The 20,446-nt window shown below is 64.3% G+C and overlaps 1 long non-coding RNA gene across 1 annotated transcript; it reads right to left on the minus strand.

Annotated features, from left to right (window-relative positions):
• Nucleotides 1–3,480: 3,480 nt before the first annotated feature.
• LOC139358862 (uncharacterized) lies at nt 3,481–11,558 on the minus strand. Its single transcript, XR_011614379.1, has 3 exons — nt 11,383–11,558; nt 7,487–7,614; nt 3,481–3,718 (listed from the first exon to the last, which is right to left on the minus strand). It is a non-coding gene; the product is annotated as an uncharacterized lncRNA (long non-coding RNA).
• Between the last annotated feature and the right edge of the window lie 8,888 nt (nt 11,559–20,446).

Here is a 20,446-nt window from a genome sequence, read left to right on the forward strand (position 1 = left end):
AATCAGGGAAGGGCCGGGGCAAATAAGGGACAGGGCACATCCAAATCCAAGAAAACGCCAGGGCCATGACAGAGCCAGGGCGAGTCCTTGGCAAGGCCACGTTCCAGGCCAGGGCCAGGAAAGGGTCAAGGCAGGGTCACTGTATGGCCAAGGTCCAGGTCAAAGCCAGAGCAGTGGCAGGGGCAGGCCTGCATAAGGGCAGGACCAGGGCCAGGGCCAGGGCCAGGGCTGTGCCACGACAGAACAAGAGCAGAGCAAGGCAGGACCAGAGCCAGGCATTAGAGAGAGTAGGGCAAATGCCAAGGCAAGGCCAGGGCAGTGCCAGGGCTGAGGCAAGGTCAGGGAAGGTCCACGGCTGAGTCAGTGCTAGAACCAAGACAAGAGCAAAGGCCGGGGCAGATCTAGGGCACAAGCAAGGCAGGCTAGGGCAGGGCAAGAGCAAGACCAGGCAACGGCAGGGCCAGCCCAGGATAGAACAGGGTACAGGCAGGGCAGGGCCAGGGCCACAGCTGGGGCAGGACAAGGACCAGGATCAGAGTCCAGGCCAGAGCAAGGGTATGGCCAGGGCAGAGGTAGGGCCAGAGGCAGGGTATAGGCAGGGCCAAGGCAGGTCCATTGCAGGGCCGGGGTTCAGACCAGGGCCGGGGCAGGGCCGGGGCAGGGCCAGGGCCAGGACCAGGAAAGGGCAATGTCAGGAACACGGCCATGGCCAACTTAGCTAGGGCCAGGACAGAGACAGGGTCAGGGGTGGGGCCAGAATAGCATGCCAGGATAGGGTCAGCGCAAATTAGGGCCAGGACAGGGTCAGGAGGAGGGCTGGGCCAGGGTATGGCCTTAAGTAGCCAAGAGCCAGGTCCAGGGTCCATGCCACTGCCAGCGCCGGCCCAGGGCAGGGGCAGGGCCATGGCCAGGTCTGGGACAAGGCTGGGGCAGGGTCAAGTTCTCGCTCAGGGTAAGCACAAGACCAGGGCAGAGCCAGGGAAGGGGCAGGGCCATGGTAGGGCCAGGAGAGGGACGCGCGAAGGCAGAGCAAGATTAAACCAGGGACAGGATACCTTCAAATACACTTCAGGGCCAGGGTCAGGCCAGGGCCAGGGCCAGGGCCATGGCACGACCAGGGTCAGGAGCAGTGGTCAATGCCGGGCCAAGGCCAGAGCAAGGACCAGGTTTGCTCTAGGGCCAGTGTGAGGGCCAAGGCGGGGTCAGGGCGGGGCCAAAAGCAGGGCAGAGCCAGGGCAGGGTGGAGCAGGCCCAGGGTAGCACTGGGTAAAGGCAGGGCATGACCAACCAGGGCAGGTCTATGGCTGTGGCAGGGCCAGGGCCAGGGCCAGGGCCAGGGCCAGGGCCAAGGCAGGGCCAAGACAGTGACAGCTCCAGGGCAGGGCCGGGGTTAGGACCACGGACATGTCCAAGGCCAGTGCCAGGGGAAGGGCAGGGGCAGGGGCAGGGCCAGGGTCATCTAAGAACCAAGGACAAAGCCAGGCCCAAAGCAGGGCCAGGACAGGTACCTGGCAGGGCTAGGGTCTGGGACAGGGCCATGGCAGGGCCAGGGCCACAACCAGGTCTGTGCTATGGCCAGGTCCAGCACAGCGCCCAGGCAAGGCTAGGGTGAAGGCCAAGGTAGGGCCAGCGCAGGGTCAAAGCTAGAGTACGGCCAAGGCAGGACCAGGGCAGGCAAGGCAGGGCCAGGAAAGCATAGGGCCAAGGCAGGCCAGGGCCAGGACAGTGCCAAGACCTGAGCAGGGCCAGGGAACAGCCAGGGCAGGGACAGGGCCATGGCCATGGCCTGGGCAGGACCAGGTTCGGGACAGGAGCAAAACAAGGGCAACAACAGTGCAGGTTCTCGGCACAGCCAGGGTCCAGGACAGTGTCAGGGCAGGGCCAAGGCAGTGTCTGGGCCATGGGAAGAAGAGCAACAGGGCGGGGGCTTCTCCAGTGACAGGACCAGAGTCAGGGCAAGGACCAGGGCAGTGCAAGGCCAGGGTAGGGTCAGGCATTTCACGGTCAAGGCCAGGGGTGAACCAGGGCAAAGTCTGAAGCAGGGCAGGGCCAGGGCCAGGACAGGTCCAGGGCAGGTCCATGACAGGGCCAGGGGCTGCGTAAGGGCAAGGACAGGGCCAGAGCAAGGTAAGGGTCAGGGCCAAGGCCAGGATAGGGACAGGGCAAGAAATATGGCAGGACCAAGGGCAATGCCAAGGCCAGGGCTGAGTCAGGGCAGGGCAGGGCATGGAATGGCCAGCGCAGGACACGACCAAAGGCGGTCCATAGAAAGAGCAGGGCTCATGCCAGGAAAGGACCAGGCTAGTGCCAAGTCTGAGGTAGTGTCATGGCATGCACAGGGCGGGGCCAGGGCCGGAATCGAGCCAGGGCACAGCCAAGGCAGGGTAGGGCAGGGCAATGCCACAGCCGGGTCAGTACTAGGACAGGGCAGAACAGGGCAAGGTGATGGTAGGGGCAGGACAAGGACACGCCAAGGCAGAGCCAGGTCACTCCAGGGCCAGGACACCTCCAAGTCCACTTCAGGGCCAGGGCTATGAAGGACAAAGGCCAGGGCCAGGGTCAGGGCCAGGTCTGGGTTAGGGCCAGGTCCAGAGCAGGGCCTAGCGAAGACTAGGGTGAGGGACAAGGTAGGGCCAGGGCAGGCTGATGACACATCCAGTGCATGGCAGGGTAGGGTGGTGGCAAGACCAGGGGCAGACCACTGCCAACTCAGGGCCAGGGAAAGGCCATGGCCAGGGCACAGCCAGGAAAGGGTCTGGGTCAGGGCCAGGACCAAGGCAGAGCAGGGCCAGGGCCATGGCAGAGTCAGGCCAAGTCCTTGACAGGACCAGGTTCCAGGCCAGGGCCAGGGCAGAGGCAGGGGCAGGGTCTGGATAAGGGCAAGGCCAGGGATACGGTAGGACCAGGGCTAGGGCCAGGGCCCGGGCTAAGCCAGAACAAGGCCAGGGCCAGGCCATAGTGAGGACAGGGCAAAGGCCAAGGCAGGGTCAGAGCAGGTCCAGGGAGAGGCCAGTGCCAGGCAGGGCCAGGGCACAACCAGGGCAGTGTAAGGCAGGTCAATGGCACCACTGAGCCATGACAGGGCAAAGTCAGTGCCAGGAGAGGGCGCAACAGGCAGGGCCACGGTGGGGCCAGGGCAGGGATGGGCCAAGGCAGGGCCAGAACAAATCTGGGCCAGGACACGTCCAAGGCCAGGTCAAGGCCAGAACAGGAGCAGGACCATGACCACTAGCAGGGCCAGTGCCATGACAGGACCAGAGTCAGGACAAGAGGCAGGGCCAGAGCCAAGGCCGGGCCAGCACAGGTTCAGGGAAAGGCCAGTGCAAAGGCAAAACCAGGATGGGATCGGAGCAGGGCAGGGCCGAGACAGTCCACGTAACAGTAGGGTAGGGCAGGGCCAGGACAAGGCAGGGCAGTACAGGGCCAGGTCCACGGCAGTGGCAGGGCAAAGCCAGGCCCATTGCCAATGCAACAGCCCACCCTACAAGGCTTCTACCACCTGGCCACTGCCGCAGCCCGGCCATCGCTGTAAGCCTCACCCCCAACCCTGGCTGCAGCCGCCTGACCTCCTAGCGTGGTCACTCTCCTACCGTTCCAGCACGCTGCAGTCTCCGTCACTGCCACCCACCCTCAGCGAGGCAAGCCGTGGTGTCACAGGCTACAGGTGTCTCCTCCTCCTCCTGGCACAGAGCAGCTGAGCGGGCAAAGCCACAAAAGCCTAGAGGAAGATGCGAGGGGAGGTAGCATTAAGAGCCTCAACTTAACACCCTTCCCTGGCCCTGCCGCTGCCCTGGCCCTTCCCATCTTCAGGCCTTACCAAGGCCCTACCCTGGTCCTGACCCTGCCCTGGACTGGTCCTGACCCTGTCCCCCTACCCCAGAGAAGTGCAAGGGCAGAATCAGGGAAGGGCCGGGGCAAATAAGGGACAGGGCACATCCAAATCCAAGAAAACGCCAGGGCCATGACAGAGCCAGGGCGAGTCCTTGGCAAGGCCACGTTCCAGGCCAGGGCCAGGAAAGGGTCAAGGCAGGGTCACTGTATGGCCAAGGTCCAGGTCAAAGCCAGAGCAGTGGCAGGGGCAGGCCTGCATAAGGGCAGGACCAGGGCCAGGGCCAGGGCCAGGGCTGTGCCACGACAGAACAAGAGCAGAGCAAGGCAGGACCAGAGCCAGGCATTAGAGAGAGTAGGGCAAATGCCAAGGCAAGGCCAGGGCAGTGCCAGGGCTGAGGCAAGGTCAGGGAAGGTCCACGGCTGAGTCAGTGCTAGAACCAAGACAAGAGCAAAGGCCGGGGCAGATCTAGGGCACAAGCAAGGCAGGCTAGGGCAGGGCAAGAGCAAGACCAGGCAACGGCAGGGCCAGCCCAGGATAGAACAGGATACAGGCAGGGCAGGGCCAGGGCCACAGCTGGGGCAGGACAAGGACCAGGATCAGAGTCCAGGCCAGAGCAAGGGTATGGCCAGGGCAGAGGTAGGGCCAGAGGCAGGGTATAGGCAGGGCCAAGGCAGGTCCATTGCAGGGCCGGGGTTCAGACCAGGGCCGGGGCAGGGCCGGGGCAGGGCCAGGGCCAGGACCAGGAAAGGGCAATGTCAGGAACACGGCCATGGCCAACTTAGCTAGGGCCAGGACAGAGACAGGGTCAGGGGTGGGGCCAGAATAGCATGCCAGGATAGGGTCAGCGCAAATTAGGGCCAGGACAGGGTCAGGAGGAGGGCTGGGCCAGGGTATGACCTTAAGTAGCCAAGAGCCAGGTCCAGGGTCCATGCCAGTGCCAGCGCCGGCCCAGGGCAGGGGCAGGGCCATGGCCAGGTCTGGGACAAGGCTGGGGCAGGGTCAAGTTCTCGCTCAGGGTAAGCACAAGACCAGGGCAGAGCCAGGGAAGGGGCAGGGCCATGGTAGGGCCAGGAGAGGGACGCGCGAAGGCAGAGCAAGATTAAACCAGGGACAGGATACCTTCAAATACACTTCAGGGCCAGGGTCAGGCCAGGGCCAGGGCCAGGGCCATGGCACGACCAGGGTCAGGAGCAGTGGTCAATGCCGGGCCAAGGCCAGAGCAAGGACCAGGTTTGCTCTAGGGCCAGTGTGAGGGCCAAGGCGGGGTCAGGGCGGGGCCAAAAGCAGGGCAGAGCCAGGGCAGGGTGGAGCAGGCCCAGGGTAGCACTGGGTAAAGGCAGGGCATGACCAACCAGGGCAGGTCTATGGCTGTGGCAGGGCCAGGGCCAGGGCCAGGGCCAGGGCCAGGGCCAAGGCAGGGCCAAGACAGTGACAGCTCCAGGGCAGGGCCGGGGTTAGGACCACGGACATGTCCAAGGTCAGTGCCAGGGGAAGGGCAGGGGCAGGGGCAGGGCCAGGGTCATCTAAGAACCAAGGACAAAGCCAGGCCCAAAGCAGGGCCAGGACAGGTACCTGGCAGGGCTAGGGTCTGGGACAGGGCCATGGCAGGGCCAGGGCCACAACCAGGTCTGTGCTATGGCCAGGTCCAGCACAGCGCCCAGGCAAGGCTAGGGTGAAGGCCAAGGTAGGGCCAGCGCAGGGTCAAAGCTAGAGTACGGCCAAGGCAGGACCAGGGCAGGCAAGGCAGGGCCAGGAAAGCATAGGGCCAAGGCAGGCCAGGGCCAGGACAGTGCCAAGACCTGAGCAGGGCCAGGGAACAGCCAGGGCAGGGACAGGGCCATGGCCATGGCCTGGGCAGGACCAGGTTCGGGACAGGAGCAAAACAAGGGCAACAACAGTGCAGGTTCTCGGCACAGCCAGGGTCCAGGACAGTGTCAGGGCAGGGCCAAGGCAGTGTCTGGGCCATGGGAAGAAGAGCAACAGGGCGGGGGCTTCTCCAGTGACAGGACCAGAGTCAGGGCAAGGGCCAGGGCAGTGCAAGGCCAGGGTAGGGTCAGGCATTTCACGGTCAAGGCCAGGGGTGAACCAGGGCAAAGTCTGAAGCAGGGCAGGGCCAGGGCCAGGACAGGTCCAGGGCAGGTCCATGACAGGGCCAGGGGCTGCGTAAGGGCAAGGACAGGGCCAGAGCAAGGTAAGGGTCAGGGCCAAGGCCAGGATAGGGACAGGGCAAGAAATATGGCAGGACCAAGGGCAATGCCAAGGCCAGGGCTGAGTCAGGGCAGGGCAGGGCATGGAATGGCCAGCGCAGGACACGACCAAAGGCGGTCCATAGAAAGAGCAGGGCTCATGCCAGGAAAGGACCAGGCTAGTGCCAAGTCTGAGGTAGTGTCATGGCATGCACAGGGCGGGGCCAGGGCCGGAATCGAGCCAGGGCACAGCCAAGGCAGGGTAGGGCAGGGCAATGCCACAGCCGGGTCAGTACTAGGACAGGGCAGAACAGGGCAAGGTGATGGTAGGGGCAGGACAAGGACACGCCAAGGCAGAGCCAGGTCACTCCAGGGCCAGGACACCTCCAAGTCCACTTCAGGGCCAGGGCTATGAAGGACAAAGGCCAGGGCCAGGGTCAGGGCCAGGTCTGGGTTAGGGCCAGGTCCAGAGCAGGGCCTAGCGAAGACTAGGGTGAGGGACAAGGTAGGGCCAGGGCAGGCTGATGACACATCCAGTGCATGGCAGGGTAGGGTGGTGGCAAGACCAGGGGCAGACCACTGCCAACTCAGGGCCAGGGAAAGGCCATGGCCAGGGCACAGCCAGGAAAGGGTCTGGGTCAGGGCCAGGACCAAGGCAGAGCAGGGCCAGGGCCATGGCAGAGTCAGGCCAAGTCCTTGACAGGACCAGGTTCCAGGCCAGGGCCAGGGCAGAGGCACGGGCAGGGTCTGGATAAGGGCAAGGCCAGGGATACGGTAGGACCAGGGCTAGGGCCAGGGCCCGGGCTAAGCCAGAACAAGGCCAGGGCCAGGCCATAGTGAGGACAGGGCAAAGGCCAAGGCAGGGTCAGAGCAGGTCCAGGGAGAGGCCAGTGCCAGGCAGGGCCAGGGCACAACCAGGGCAGTGTAAGGCAGGTCAATGGCACCACTGAGCCATGACAGGGCAAAGTCAGTGCCAGGAGAGGGCACAACAGGCAGGGCCACGGTGGGGCCAGGGCAGGGATGGGCCAAGGCAGGGCCAGAACAAATCTGGGCCAGGACACGTCCAAGGCCAGGTCAAGGCCAGAACAGGAGCAGGACCATGACCACTAGCAGGGCCAGTGCCATGACAGGACCAGGGTCAGGACAAGAGGCAGGGCCAGAGCCAAGGCCGGGCCAGCACAGGTTCAGGGAAAGGCCAGTGCAAAGGCAAAACCAGGATGGGATCGGAGCAGGGCAGGGCCGAGACAGTCCACGTAACAGTAGGGTAGGGCAGGGCCAGGGCAAGGCAGGGCAGTACAGGGCCAGGTCCACGGCAGTGGCAGGGCAAAGCCAGGCCCATTGCCAATGCAACAGCCCACCCTACAAGGCTTCTACCACCTGGCCACTGCCGCAGCCCGGCCATCGCTGTAAGCCTCACCCCCAACCCTGGCTGCAGCCGCCTGACCTCCTAGCGTGGTCACTCTCCTACCGTTCCAGCACGCTGCAGTCTCCGTCACTGCCACCCACCCTCAGCGAGGCAAGCCGTGGTGTCACAGGCTCCAGGTGTCTCCTCCTCCTCCTGGCACAGAGCAGCTGGGCGGGCAAAGCCACAAAAGCCTAGAGGAAGATGCGAGGGGAGGTAGCATTAAGAGCCTCAACTTAACACCCTTCCCTGGCCCTGCCGCTGCCCTGGCCCTTCCCATCTTCAGGCCTTACCAAGGCCCTACCCTGGTCCTGACCCTGCCCTGGACTGGTCCTGACCCTGTCCCCCTACCCCAGAGAAGTGCAAGGGCAGAATCAGGGAAGGGCCGGGGCAAATAAGGGACAGGGCACATCCAAATCCAAGAAAACGCCAGGGCCATGACAGAGCCAGGGCGAGTCCTTGGCAAGGCCACGTTCCAGGCCAGGGCCAGGAAAGGGTCAAGGCAGGGTCACTGTATGGCCAAGGTCCAGGTCAAAGCCAGAGCAGTGGCAGGGGCAGGCCTGCATAAGGGCAGGACCAGGGCCAGGGCCAGGGCCAGGGCTGTGCCACGACAGAACAAGAGCAGAGCAAGGCAGGACCAGAGCCAGGCATTAGAGAGAGTAGGGCAAATGCCAAGGCAAGGCCAGGGCAGTGCCAGGGCTGAGGCAAGGTCAGGGAAGGTCCACGGCTGAGTCAGTGCTAGAACCAAGACAAGAGCAAAGGCCGGGGCAGATCTAGGGCACAAGCAAGGCAGGCTAGGGCAGGGCAAGAGCAAGACCAGGCAACGGCAGGGCCAGCCCAGGATAGAACAGGGTACAGGCAGGGCAGGGCCAGGGCCACAGCTGGGGCAGGACAAGGACCAGGATCAGAGTCCAGGCCAGAGCAAGGGTATGGCCAGGGCAGAGGTAGGGCCAGAGGCAGGGTATAGGCAGGGCCAAGGCAGGTCCATTGCAGGGCCGGGGTTCAGACCAGGGCCGGGGCAGGGCCGGGGCAGGGCCAGGGCCAGGACCAGGAAAGGGCAATGTCAGGAACACGGCCATGGCCAACTTAGCTAGGGCCAGGACAGAGACAGGGTCAGGGGTGGGGCCAGAATAGCATGCCAGGATAGGGTCAGCGCAAATTAGGGCCAGGACAGGGTCAGGAGGAGGGCTGGGCCAGGGTATGGCCTTAAGTAGCCAAGAGCCAGGTCCAGGGTCCATGCCACTGCCAGCGCCGGCCCAGGGCAGGGGCAGGGCCATGGCCAGGTCTGGGACAAGGCTGGGGCAGGGTCAAGTTCTCGCTCAGGGTAAGCACAAGACCAGGGCAGAGCCAGGGAAGGGGCAGGGCCATGGTAGGGCCAGGAGAGGGACGCGCGAAGGCAGAGCAAGATTAAACCAGGGACAGGATACCTTCAAATACACTTCAGGGCCAGGGTCAGGCCAGGGCCAGGGCCAGGGCCATGGCACGACCAGGGTCAGGAGCAGTGGTCAATGCCGGGCCAAGGCCAGAGCAAGGACCAGGTTTGCTCTAGGGCCAGTGTGAGGGCCAAGGCGGGGTCAGGGCGGGGCCAAAAGCAGGGCAGAGCCAGGGCAGGGTGGAGCAGGCCCAGGGTAGCACTGGGTAAAGGCAGGGCATGACCAACCAGGGCAGGTCTATGGCTGTGGCAGGGCCAGGGCCAGGGCCAGGGCCAGGGCCAGGGCCAAGGCAGGGCCAAGACAGTGACAGCTCCAGGGCAGGGCCGGGGTTAGGACCACGGACATGTCCAAGGCCAGTGCCAGGGGAAGGGCAGGGGCAGGGGCAGGGCCAGGGTCATCTAAGAACCAAGGACAAAGCCAGGCCCAAAGCAGGGCCAGGACAGGTACCTGGCAGGGCTAGGGTCTGAGACAGGGCCATGGCAGGGCCAGGGCCACAACCAGGTCTGTGCTATGGCCAGGTCCAGCACAGCGCCCAGGCAAGGCTAGGGTGAAGGCCAAGGTAGGGCCAGCGCAGGGTCAAAGCTAGAGTACGGCCAAGGCAGGACCAGGGCAGGCAAGGCAGGGCCAGGAAAGCATAGGGCCAAGGCAGGCCAGGGCCAGGACAGTGCCAAGACCTGAGCAGGGCCAGGGAACAGCCAGGGCAGGGACAGGGCCATGGCCATGGCCTGGGCAGGACCAGGTTCGGGACAGGAGCAAAACAAGGGCAACAACAGTGCAGGTTCTCGGCACAGCCAGGGTCCAGGACAGTGTCAGGGCAGGGCCAAGGCAGTGTCTGGGCCATGGGAAGAAGAGCAACAGGGCGGGGGCTTCTCCAGTGACAGGACCAGAGTCAGGGCAAGGGCCAGGGCAGTGCAAGGCCAGGGTAGGGTCAGGCATTTCACGGTCAAGGCCAGGGGTGAACCAGGGCAAAGTCTGAAGCAGGGCAGGGCCAGGGCCAGGACAGGTCCAGGGCAGGTCCATGACAGGGCCAGGGGCTGCGTAAGGGCAAGGACAGGGCCAGAGCAAGGTAAGGGTCAGGGCCAAGGCCAGGATAGGGACAGGGCAAGAAATATGGCAGGACCAAGGGCAATGCCAAGGCCAGGGCTGAGTCAGGGCAGGGCAGGGCATGGAATGGCCAGCGCAGGACACGACCAAAGGCGGTCCATAGAAAGAGCAGGGCTCATGCCAGGAAAGGACCAGGCTAGTGCCAAGTCTGAGGTAGTGTCATGGCATGCACAGGGCGGGGCCAGGGCCGGAATCGAGCCAGGGCACAGCCAAGGCAGGGTAGGGCAGGGCAATGCCACAGCCGGGTCAGTACTAGGACAGGGCAGAACAGGGCAAGGTGATGGTAGGGGCAGGACAAGGACACGCCAAGGCAGAGCCAGGTCACTCCAGGGCCAGGACACCTCCAAGTCCACTTCAGGGCCAGGGCTATGAAGGACAAAGGCCAGGGCCAGGGTCAGGGCCAGGTCTGGGTTAGGGCCAGGTCCAGAGCAGGGCCTAGCGAAGACTAGGGTGAGGGACAAGGTAGGGCCAGGGCAGGCTGATGACACATCCAGTGCATGGCAGGGTAGGGTGGTGGCAAGACCAGGGGCAGACCACTGCCAACTCAGGGCCAGGGAAAGGCCATGGCCAGGGCACAGCCAGGAAAGGGTCTGGGTCAGGGCCAGGACCAAGGCAGAGCAGGGCCAGGGCCATGGCAGAGTCAGGCCAAGTCCTTGACAGGACCAGGTTCCAGGCCAGGGCCAGGGCAGAGGCACGGGCAGGGTCTGGATAAGGGCAAGGCCAGGGATACGGTAGGACCAGGGCTAGGGCCAGGGCCCGGGCTAAGCCAGAACAAGGCCAGGGCCAGGCCATAGTGAGGACAGGGCAAAGGCCAAGGCAGGGTCAGAGCAGGTCCAGGGAGAGGCCAGTGCCAGGCAGGGCCAGGGCACAACCAGGGCAGTGTAAGGCAGGTCAATGGCACCACTGAGCCATGACAGGGCAAAGTCAGTGCCAGGAGAGGGCACAACAGGCAGGGCCACGGTGGGGCCAGGGCAGGGATGGGCCAAGGCAGGGCCAGAACAAATCTGGGCCAGGACACGTCCAAGGCCAGGTCAAGGCCAGAACAGGAGCAGGACCATGACCACTAGCAGGGCCAGTGCCATGACAGGACCAGGGTCAGGACAAGAGGCAGGGCTAGAGCCAAGGCCGGGCCAGCACAGGTTCAGGGAAAGGCCAGTGCAAAGGCAAAACCAGGATGGGATCGGAGCAGGGCAGGGCCGAGACAGTCCACGTAACAGTAGGGTAGGGCAGGGCCAGGGCAAGGCAGGGCAGTACAGGGCCAGGTCCACGGCAGTGGCAGGGCAAAGCCAGGCCCATTGCCAATGCAACAGCCCACCCTACAAGGCTTCTACCACCTGGCCACTGCCGCAGCCCGGCCATCGCTGTAAGCCTCACCCCCAACCCTGGCTGCAGCCGCCTGACCTCCTAGCGTGGTCACTCTCCTACCGTTCCAGCACGCTGCAGTCTCCGTCACTGCCACCCACCCTCAGCGAGGCAAGCCGTGGTGTCACAGGCTCCAGGTGTCTCCTCCTCCTCCTGGCACAGAGCAGCTGGGCGGGCAAAGCCACAAAAGCCTAGAGGAAGATGCGAGGGGAGGTAGCATTAAGAGCCTCAACTTAACACCCTTCCCTGGCCCTGCCGCTGCCCTGGCCCTTCCCATCTTCAGGCCTTACCAAGGCCCTACCCTGGTCCTGACCCTGCCCTGGACTGGTCCTGACCCTGTCCCCCTACCCCAGAGAAGTGCAAGGGCAGAATCAGGGAAGGGCCGGGGCAAATAAGGGACAGGGCACATCCAAATCCAAGAAAACGCCAGGGCCATGACAGAGCCAGGGCGAGTCCTTGGCAAGGCCACGTTCCAGGCCAGGGCCAGGAAAGGGTCAAGGCAGGGTCACTGTATGGCCAAGGTCCAGGTCAAAGCCAGAGCAGTGGCAGGGGCAGGCCTGCATAAGGGCAGGACCAGGGCCAGGGCCAGGGCCAGGGCTGTGCCACGACAGAACAAGAGCAGAGCAAGGCAGGACCAGAGCCAGGCATTAGAGAGAGTAGGGCAAATGCCAAGGCAAGGCCAGGGCAGTGCCAGGGCTGAGGCAAGGTCAGGGAAGGTCCACGGCTGAGTCAGTGCTAGAACCAAGACAAGAGCAAAGGCCGGGGCAGATCTAGGGCACAAGCAAGGCAGGCTAGGGCAGGGCAAGAGCAAGACCAGGCAACGGCAGGGCCAGCCCAGGATAGAACAGGGTACAGGCAGGGCAGGGCCAGGGCCACAGCTGGGGCAGGACAAGGACCAGGATCAGAGTCCAGGCCAGAGCAAGGGTATGGCCAGGGCAGAGGTAGGGCCAGAGGCAGGGTATAGGCAGGGCCAAGGCAGGTCCATTGCAGGGCCGGGGTTCAGACCAGGGCCGGGGCAGGGCCGGGGCAGGGCCGGGGCAGGGCCAGGGCCAGGACCAGGAAAGGGCAATGTCAGGAACACGGCCATGGCCAACTTAGCTAGAGCCAGGACAGAGACAGGGTCAGGGGTGGGGCCAGAATAGCATGCCAGGATAGGGTCAGCGCAAATTAGGGCCAGGACAGGGTCAGGAGGAGGGCTGGGCCAGGGTATGGCCTTAAGTAGCCAAGAGCCAGGTCCAGGGTCCATGCCAGTGCCAGCGCCGGCCCAGGGCAGGGGCAGGGCCATGGCCAGGTCTGGGACAAGGCTGGGGCAGGGTCAAGTTCTCGCTCAGGGTAAGCACAAGACCAGGGCACAGCCAGGGAAGGGGCAGGGCCATGGTAGGGCCAGGAGAGGGACGCGCGAAGGCAGAGCAAGATTAAACCAGGGACAGGATACCTTCAAATACACTTCAGGGCCAGGGTCAGGCCAGGGCCAGGGCCAGGGCCATGGCACGACCAGGGTCAGGAGCAGTGGTCAATGCCGGGCCAAGGCCAGAGCAAGGACCAGGTTTGCTCTAGGGCCAGTGTGAGGGCCAAGGCGGGGTCAGGGCGGGGCCAAAAGCAGGGCAGAGCCAGGGCAGGGTGGAGCAGGCCCAGGGTAGCACTGGGTAAAGGCAGGGCATGACCAACCAGGGCAGGTCTATGGCTGTGGCAGGGCCAGGGCCAGGGCCAGGGCCAGGGCCAGGGCCAAGGCAGGGCCAAGACAGTGACAGCTCCAGGGCAGGGCCGGGGTTAGGACCACGGACATGTCCAAGGCCAGTGCCAGGGGAAGGGCAGGGGCAGGGGCAGGGCCAGGGTCATCTAAGAACCAAGGACAAAGCCAGGCCCAAAGCAGGGCCAGGACAGGTACCTGGCAGGGCTAGGGTCTGGGACAGGGCCATGGCAGGGCCAGGGCCACAACCAGGTCTGTGCTATGGCCAGGTCCAGCACAGCGCCCAGGCAAGGCTAGGGTGAAGGCCAAGGTAGGGCCAGCGCAGGGTCAAAGCTAGAGTACGGCCAAGGCAGGACCAGGGCAGGCAAGGCAGGGCCAGGGAAGCATAGGGCCAAGGCAGGCCAGGGCCAGGACAGTGCCAAGACCTGAGCAGGGCCAGGGAACAGCCAGGGCAGGGACAGGGCCATGGCCATGGCCTGGGCAGGACCAGGTTCGGGACAGGAGCAAAACAAGGGCAACAACAGTGCAGGTTCTCGGCACAGCCAGGGTCCAGGACAGTGTCAGGGCAGGGCCAAGGCAGTGTCTGGGCCATGGGAAGAAGAGCAACAGGGCGGGGGCTTCTCCAGTGACAGGACCAGAGTCAGGGCAAGGGCCAGGGCAGTGCAAGGCCAGGGTAGGGTCAGGCATTTCACGGTCAAGGCCAGGGGTGAACCAGGGCAAAGTCTGAAGCAGGGCAGGGCCAGGGCCAGGACAGGTCCAGGGCAGGTCCATGACAGGGCCAGGGGCTGCGTAAGGGCAAGGACAGGGCCAGAGCAAGGTAAGGGTCAGGGCCAAGGCCAGGATAGGGACAGGGCAAGAAATATGGCAGGACCAAGGGCAATGCCAAGGCCAGGGCTGAGTCAGGGCAGGGCAGGGCATGGAATGGCCAGCGCAGGACACGACCAAAGGCGGTCCATAGAAAGAGCAGGGCTCATGCCAGGAAAGGACCAGGCTAGTGCCAAGTCTGAGGTAGTGTCATGGCATGCACAGGGCGGGGCCAGGGCCGGAATCGAGCCAGGGCACAGCCAAGGCAGGGTAGGGCAGGGCAATGCCACAGCCGGGTCAGTACTAGGACAGGGCAGAACAGGGCAAGGTGATGGTAGGGGCAGGACAAGGACACGCCAAGGCAGAGCCAGGTCACTCCAGGGCCAGGACACCTCCAAGTCCACTTCAGGGCCAGGGCTATGAAGGACAAAGGCCAGGGCCAGGGTCAGGGCCAGGTCTGGGTTAGGGCCAGGTCCAGAGCAGGGCCTAGCGAAGACTAGGGTGAGGGACAAGGTAGGGCCAGGGCAGGCTGATGACACATCCAGTGCATGGCAGGGTAGGGTGGTGGCAAGACCAGGGGCAGACCACTGCCAACTCAGGGCCAGGGAAAGGCCATGGCCAGGGCACAGCCAGGAAAGGGTCTGGGTCAGGGCCAGGACCAAGGCAGAGCAGGGCCAGGGCCATGGCAGAGTCAGGCCAAGTCCTTGACAGGACCAGGTTCCAGGCCAGGGCCAGGGCAGAGGCACGGGCAGGGTCTGGATAAGGGCAAGGCCAGGGATACGGTAGGACCAGGGCTAGGGCCAGGGCCCGGGCTAAGCCAGAACAAGGCCAGGGCCAGGCCATAGTGAGGACAGGGCAAAGGCCAAGGCAGGGTCAGAGCAGGTCCAGGGAGAGGCCAGTGCCAGGCAGGGCCAGGGCACAACCAGGGCAGTGTAAGGCAGGTCAATGGCACCACTGAGCCATGACAGGGCAAAGTCAGTGCCAGGAGAGGGCACAACAGGCAGGGCCACGGTGGGGCCAGGGCAGGGATGGGCCAAGGCAGGGCCAGAACAAATCTGGGCCAGGACACGTCCAAGGCCAGGTCAAGGCCAGAACAGGAGCAGGACCATGACCACTAGCAGGGCCAGTGCCATGACAGGACCAGGGTCAGGACAAGAGGCAGGGCCAGAGCCAAGGCCGGGCCAGCACAGGTTCAGGGAAAGGCCAGTGCAAAGGCAAAACCAGGATGGGATCGGAGCAGGGCAGGGCCGAGACAGTCCACGTAACAGTAGGGTAGGGCAGGGCCAGGGCAAGGCAGGGCAGTACAGGGCCAGGTCCACGGCAGTGGCAGGGCAAAGCCAGGCCCATTGCCAATGCAACAGCCCACCCTACAAGGCTTCTACCACCTGGCCACTGCCGCAGCCCGGCCATCGCTGTAAGCCTCACCCCCAACCCTGGCTGCAGCCGCCTGACCTCCTAGCGTGGTCACTCTCCTACCGTTCCAGCACGCTGCAGTCTCCGTCACTGCCACCCACCCTCAGCGAGGCAAGCCGTGGTGTCTCAGGCTCCAGGTGTCTCCTCCTCCTCCTGGCACAGAGCAGCTGGGCGGGCAAAGCCACAAAAGCCTAGAGGAAGATGCGAGGGGAGGTAGCATTTAGAGCCTCAACTTAACACCCTTCCCTGGCCCTGCCGCTGCCCTGGCCCTTCCCATCTTCAGGCCTTACCAAGGCCCTACCCTGGTCCTGACCCTGCCCTGGACTGGTCCTGACCCTGTCCCCCTACCCCAGAGAAGTGCAAGGGCAGAATCAGGGAAGGGCCGGGGCAAATAAGGGACAGGGCACATCCAAATCCAAGAAAACGCCAGGGCCATGACAGAGCCAGGGCGAGTCCTTGGCAAGGCCACGTTCCAGGCCAGGGCCAGGAAAGGGTCAAGGCAGGGTCACTGTATGGCCAAGGTCCAGGTCAAAGCCAGAGCAGTGGCAGGGGCAGGCCTGCATAAGGGCAGGACCAGGGCCAGGGCCAGGGCCAGGGCTGTGCCACGACAGAACAAGAGCAGAGCAAGGCAGGACCAGAGCCAGGCATTAGAGAGAGTAGGGCAAATGCCAAGGCAAGGCCAGGGCAGTGCCAGGGCTGAGGCAAGGTCAGGGAAGGTCCACGGCTGAGTCAGTGCTAGAACCAAGACAAGAGCAAAGGCCGGGGCAGATCTAGGGCACAAGCAAGGCAGGCTAGGGCAGGGCAAGAGCAAGACCAGGCAACGGCAGGGCCAGCCCAGGATAGAACAGGGTACAGGCAGGGCAGGGCCAGGGCCACAGCTGGGGCAGGACAAGGACCAGGATCAGAGTCCAGGCCAGAGCAAGGGTATGGCCAGGGCAGAGGTAGGGCCAGAGGCAGGGTATAGGCAGGGCCAAGGCAGGTCCATTGCAGGGCCGGGGTTCAGACCAGGGCCGGGGCAGGGCCGGGGCAGGGCCGGGGCAGGGCCAGGGCCAGGACCAGGAAAGGGCAATGTCAGGAACACGGCCATGGCCAACTTAGCTAGAGCCAGGACAGAGACAGGGTCAGGGGTGGGGCCAGAATAGCATGCCAGGATAGGGTCAGCGCAAATTAGGGCCAGGACAGGGTCAGGAGGAGGGCTGGGCCAGGGTATGGCCTTAAGTAGCCAAGAGCCAGGTCCAGGGTCCATGCCAGTGCCAGCGCCGGCCCAGGGCAGGGGCAGGGCCATGGCCAGGTCTGGGACAAGGCTGGGGCAGGGTCAAGTTCTCGCTCAGGGTAAGCACAAGACCAGGGCACAGCCAGGGAAGGGGCAGGGCCATGGTAGGGCCAGGAGAGGGACGCGCGAAGGCAGAGCAAGATTAAACCAGGGACAGGATACCTTCAAATACACTTCAGGGCCAGGGTCAGGCCAGGGCCAGGGCCAGGGCCATGGCACGACCAGGGTCAGGAGCAGTGGTCAATGCCGGGCCAAGGCCAGAGCAAGGACCAGGTTTGCTCTAGGGCCAGTGTGAGGGCCAAGGCGGGGTCAGGGCGGGGCCAAAAGCAGGGCAGAGCCAGGGCAGGGTGGAGCAGGCCCAGGGTAGCACTGGGTAAAGGCAGAGCATGACCAACCAGGGCAGGTCTATAGCTGTGGCAGGGCCAGGGCCAGGGCCAGGGCCAGGGCCAGGGCCAAGGCAGGGCCAAGACAGTGACAGCTCCAGGGCAGGGCCGGGGTTAGGACCACGGACATGTCCAAGGCCAGTGCCAGGGGAAGGGCAGGGGCAGGGGCAGGGCCAGGGTCATCTAAGAACCAAGGACAAAGCCAGGCCCAAAGCAGGGCCAGGACAGGTACCTGGCAGGGCTAGGGTCTGGGACAGGGCCATGGCAGGGCCAGGGCCACAACCAGGTCTGTGCTATGGCCAGGTCCAGCACAGCGCCCAGGCAAGGCTAGGGTGAAGGCCAAGGTAGGGCCAGCGCAGGGTCAAAGCTAGAGTACGGCCAAGGCAGGACCAGGGCAGGCAAGGCAGGGCCAGGGAAGCATAGGGCCAAGGCAGGCCAGGGCCAGGACAGTGCCAAGACCTGAGCAGGGCCAGGGAACAGCCAGGGCAGGGACAGGGCCATGGCCATGGCCTGGGCAGGACCAGGTTCGGGACAGGAGCAAAACAAGGGCAACAACAGTGCAGGTTCTCGGCACAGCCAGGGTCCAGGACAGTGTCAGGGCAGGGCCAAGGCAGTGTCTGGGCCATGGGAAGAAGAGCAACAGGGCGGGGGCTTCTCCAGTGACAGGACCAGAGTCAGGGCAAGGGCCAGGGCAGTGCAAGGCCAGGGTAGGGTCAGGCATTTCACGGTCAAGGCCAGGGGTGAACCAGGGCAAAGTCTGAAGCAGGGCAGGGCCAGGGCCAGGACAGGTCCAGGGCAGGTCCATGACAGGGCCAGGGGCTGCGTAAGGGCAAGGACAGGGCCAGAGCAAGGTAAGGGTCAGGGCCAAGGCCAGGATAGGGACAGGGCAAGAAATATGGCAGGACCAAGGGCAATGCCAAGGCCAGGGCTGAGTCAGGGCAGGGCAGGGCATGGAATGGCCAGCGCAGGACACGACCAAAGGCGGTCCATAGAAAGAGCAGGGCTCATGCCAGGAAAGGACCAGGCTAGTGCCAAGTCTGAGGTAGTGTCATGGCATGCACAGGGCGGGGCCAGGGCCGGAATCGAGCCAGGGCACAGCCAAGGCAGGGTAGGGCAGGGCAATGCCACAGCCGGGTCAGTACTAGGACAGGGCAGAACAGGGCAAGGTGATGGTAGGGGCAGGACAAGGACACGCCAAGGCAGAGCCAGGTCACTCCAGGGCCAGGACACCTCCAAGTCCACTTCAGGGCCAGGGCTATGAAGGACAAAGGCCAGGGCCAGGGTCAGGGCCAGGTCTGGGTTAGGGCCAGGTCCAGAGCAGGGCCTAGCGAAGACTAGGGTGAGGGACAAGGTAGGGCCAGGGCAGGCTGATGACACATCCAGTGCATGGCAGGGTAGGGTGGTGGCAAGACCAGGGGCAGACCACTGCCAACTCAGGGCCAGGGAAAGGCCATGGCCAGGGCACAGCCAGGAAAGGGTCTGGGTCAGGGCCAGGACCAAGGCAGAGCAGGGCCAGGGCCATGGCAGAGTCAGGCCAAGTCCTTGACAGGACCAGGTTCCAGGCCAGGGCCAGGGCAGAGGCACGGGCAGGGTCTGGATAAGGGCAAGGCCAGGGATACGGTAGGACCAGGGCTAGGGCCAGGGCCCGGGCTAAGCCAGAACAAGGCCAGGGCCAGGCCATAGTGAGGACAGGGCAAAGGCCAAGGCAGGGTCAGAGCAGGTCCAGGGAGAGGCCAGTGCCAGGCAGGGCCAGGGCACAACCAGGGCAGTGTAAGGCAGGTCAATGGCACCACTGAGCCATGACAGGGCAAAGTCAGTGCCAGGAGAGGGCACAACAGGCAGGGCCACGGTGGGGCCAGGGCAGGGATGGGCCAAGGCAGGGCCAGAACAAATCTGGGCCAGGACACGTCCAAGGCCAGGTCAAGGCCAGAACAGGAGCAGGACCATGACCACTAGCAGGGCCAGTGCCATGACAGGACCAGGGTCAGGACAAGAGGCAGGGCCAGAGCCAAGGCCGGGCCAGCACAGGTTCAGGGAAAGGCCAGTGCAAAGGCAAAACCAGGATGGGATCGGAGCAGGGCAGGGCCGAGACAGTCCACGTAACAGTAGGGTAGGGCAGGGCCAGGGCAAGGCAGGGCAGTACAGGGCCAGGTCCACGGCAGTGGCAGGGCAAAGCCAGGCCCATTGCCAATGCAACAGCCCACCCTACAAGGCTTCTACCACCTGGCCACTGCCGCAGCCCGGCCATCGCTGTAAGCCTCACCCCCAACCCTGGCTGCAGCCGCCTGACCTCCTAGCGTGGTCACTCTCCTACCGTTCCAGCACGCTGCAGTCTCCGTCACTGCCACCCACCCTCAGCGAGGCAAGCCGTGGTGTCACAGGCTCCAGGTGTCTCCTCCTCCTCCTGGCACAGAGCAGCTGGGCGGGCAAAGCCACAAAAGCCTAGAGGAAGATGCGAGGGGAGGTAGCATTAAGAGCCTCAACTTAACACCCTTCCCTGGCCCTGCCGCTGCCCTGGCCCTTCCCATCTTCAGGCCTTACCAAGGCCCTACCCTGGTCCTGACCCTGCCCTGGACTGGTCCTGACCCTGTCCCCCTACCCCAGAGAAGTGCAAGGGCAGAATCAGGGAAGGGCCGGGGCAAATAAGGGACAGGGCACATCCAAATCCAAGAAAACGCCAGGGCCATGACAGAGCCAGGGCGAGTCCTTGGCAAGGCCACGTTCCAGGCCAGGGCCAGGAAAGGGTCAAGGCAGGGTCACTGTATGGCCAAGGTCCAGGTCAAAGCCAGAGCAGTGGCAGGGGCAGGCCTGCATAAGGGCAGGACCAGGGCCAGGGCCAGGGCCAGGGCTGTGCCACGACAGAACAAGAGCAGAGCAAGGCAGGACCAGAGCCAGGCATTAGAGAGAGTAGGGCAAATGCCAAGGCAAGGCCAGGGCAGTGCCAGGGCTGAGGCAAAGTCAGGGAAGGTCCACGGCTGAGTCAGTGCTAGAACCAAGACAAGAGCAAAGGCCGGGGCAGATCTAGGGCACAAGCAAGGCAGGCTAGGGCAGGGCAAGAGCAAGACCAGGCAACGGCAGGGCCAGCCCAGGATAGAACAGGGTACAGGCAGGGCAGGGCCAGGGCCACAGCTGGGGCAGGACAAGGACCAGGATCAGAGTCCAGGCCAGAGCAAGGGTATGGCCAGGGCAGAGGTAGGGCCAGAGGCAGGGTATAGACAGGGCCAAGGCAGGTCCATTGCAGGGCCGGGGTTCAGACCAGGGCCGGGGCAGGGCCGGGGCAGGGCCAGGGCCAGGACCAGGAAAGGACAATGTCAGGAACACGGCCATGGCCAACTTAGCTAGGGCCAGGACAGAGACAGGGTCAGGGGTGGGGCCAGAATAGCATGCCAGGATAGGGTCAGCGCAAATTAGGGCCAGGACAGGGTCAGGAGGAGGGCTGGGCCAGGGTATGGCCTTAAGTAGCCAAGAGCCAGGTCCAGGGTCCATGCCACTGCCAGCGCCGGCCCAGGGCAGGGGCAGGGCCATGGCCAGGTCTGGGACAAGGCTGGGGCAGGGTCAAGTTCT

This window comes from Macaca nemestrina, chromosome 15, assembly GCF_043159975.1.
Source record: "Macaca nemestrina isolate mMacNem1 chromosome 15, mMacNem.hap1, whole genome shotgun sequence".
NCBI classification, from domain to species: domain Eukaryota; kingdom Metazoa; phylum Chordata; class Mammalia; order Primates; family Cercopithecidae; genus Macaca; species Macaca nemestrina.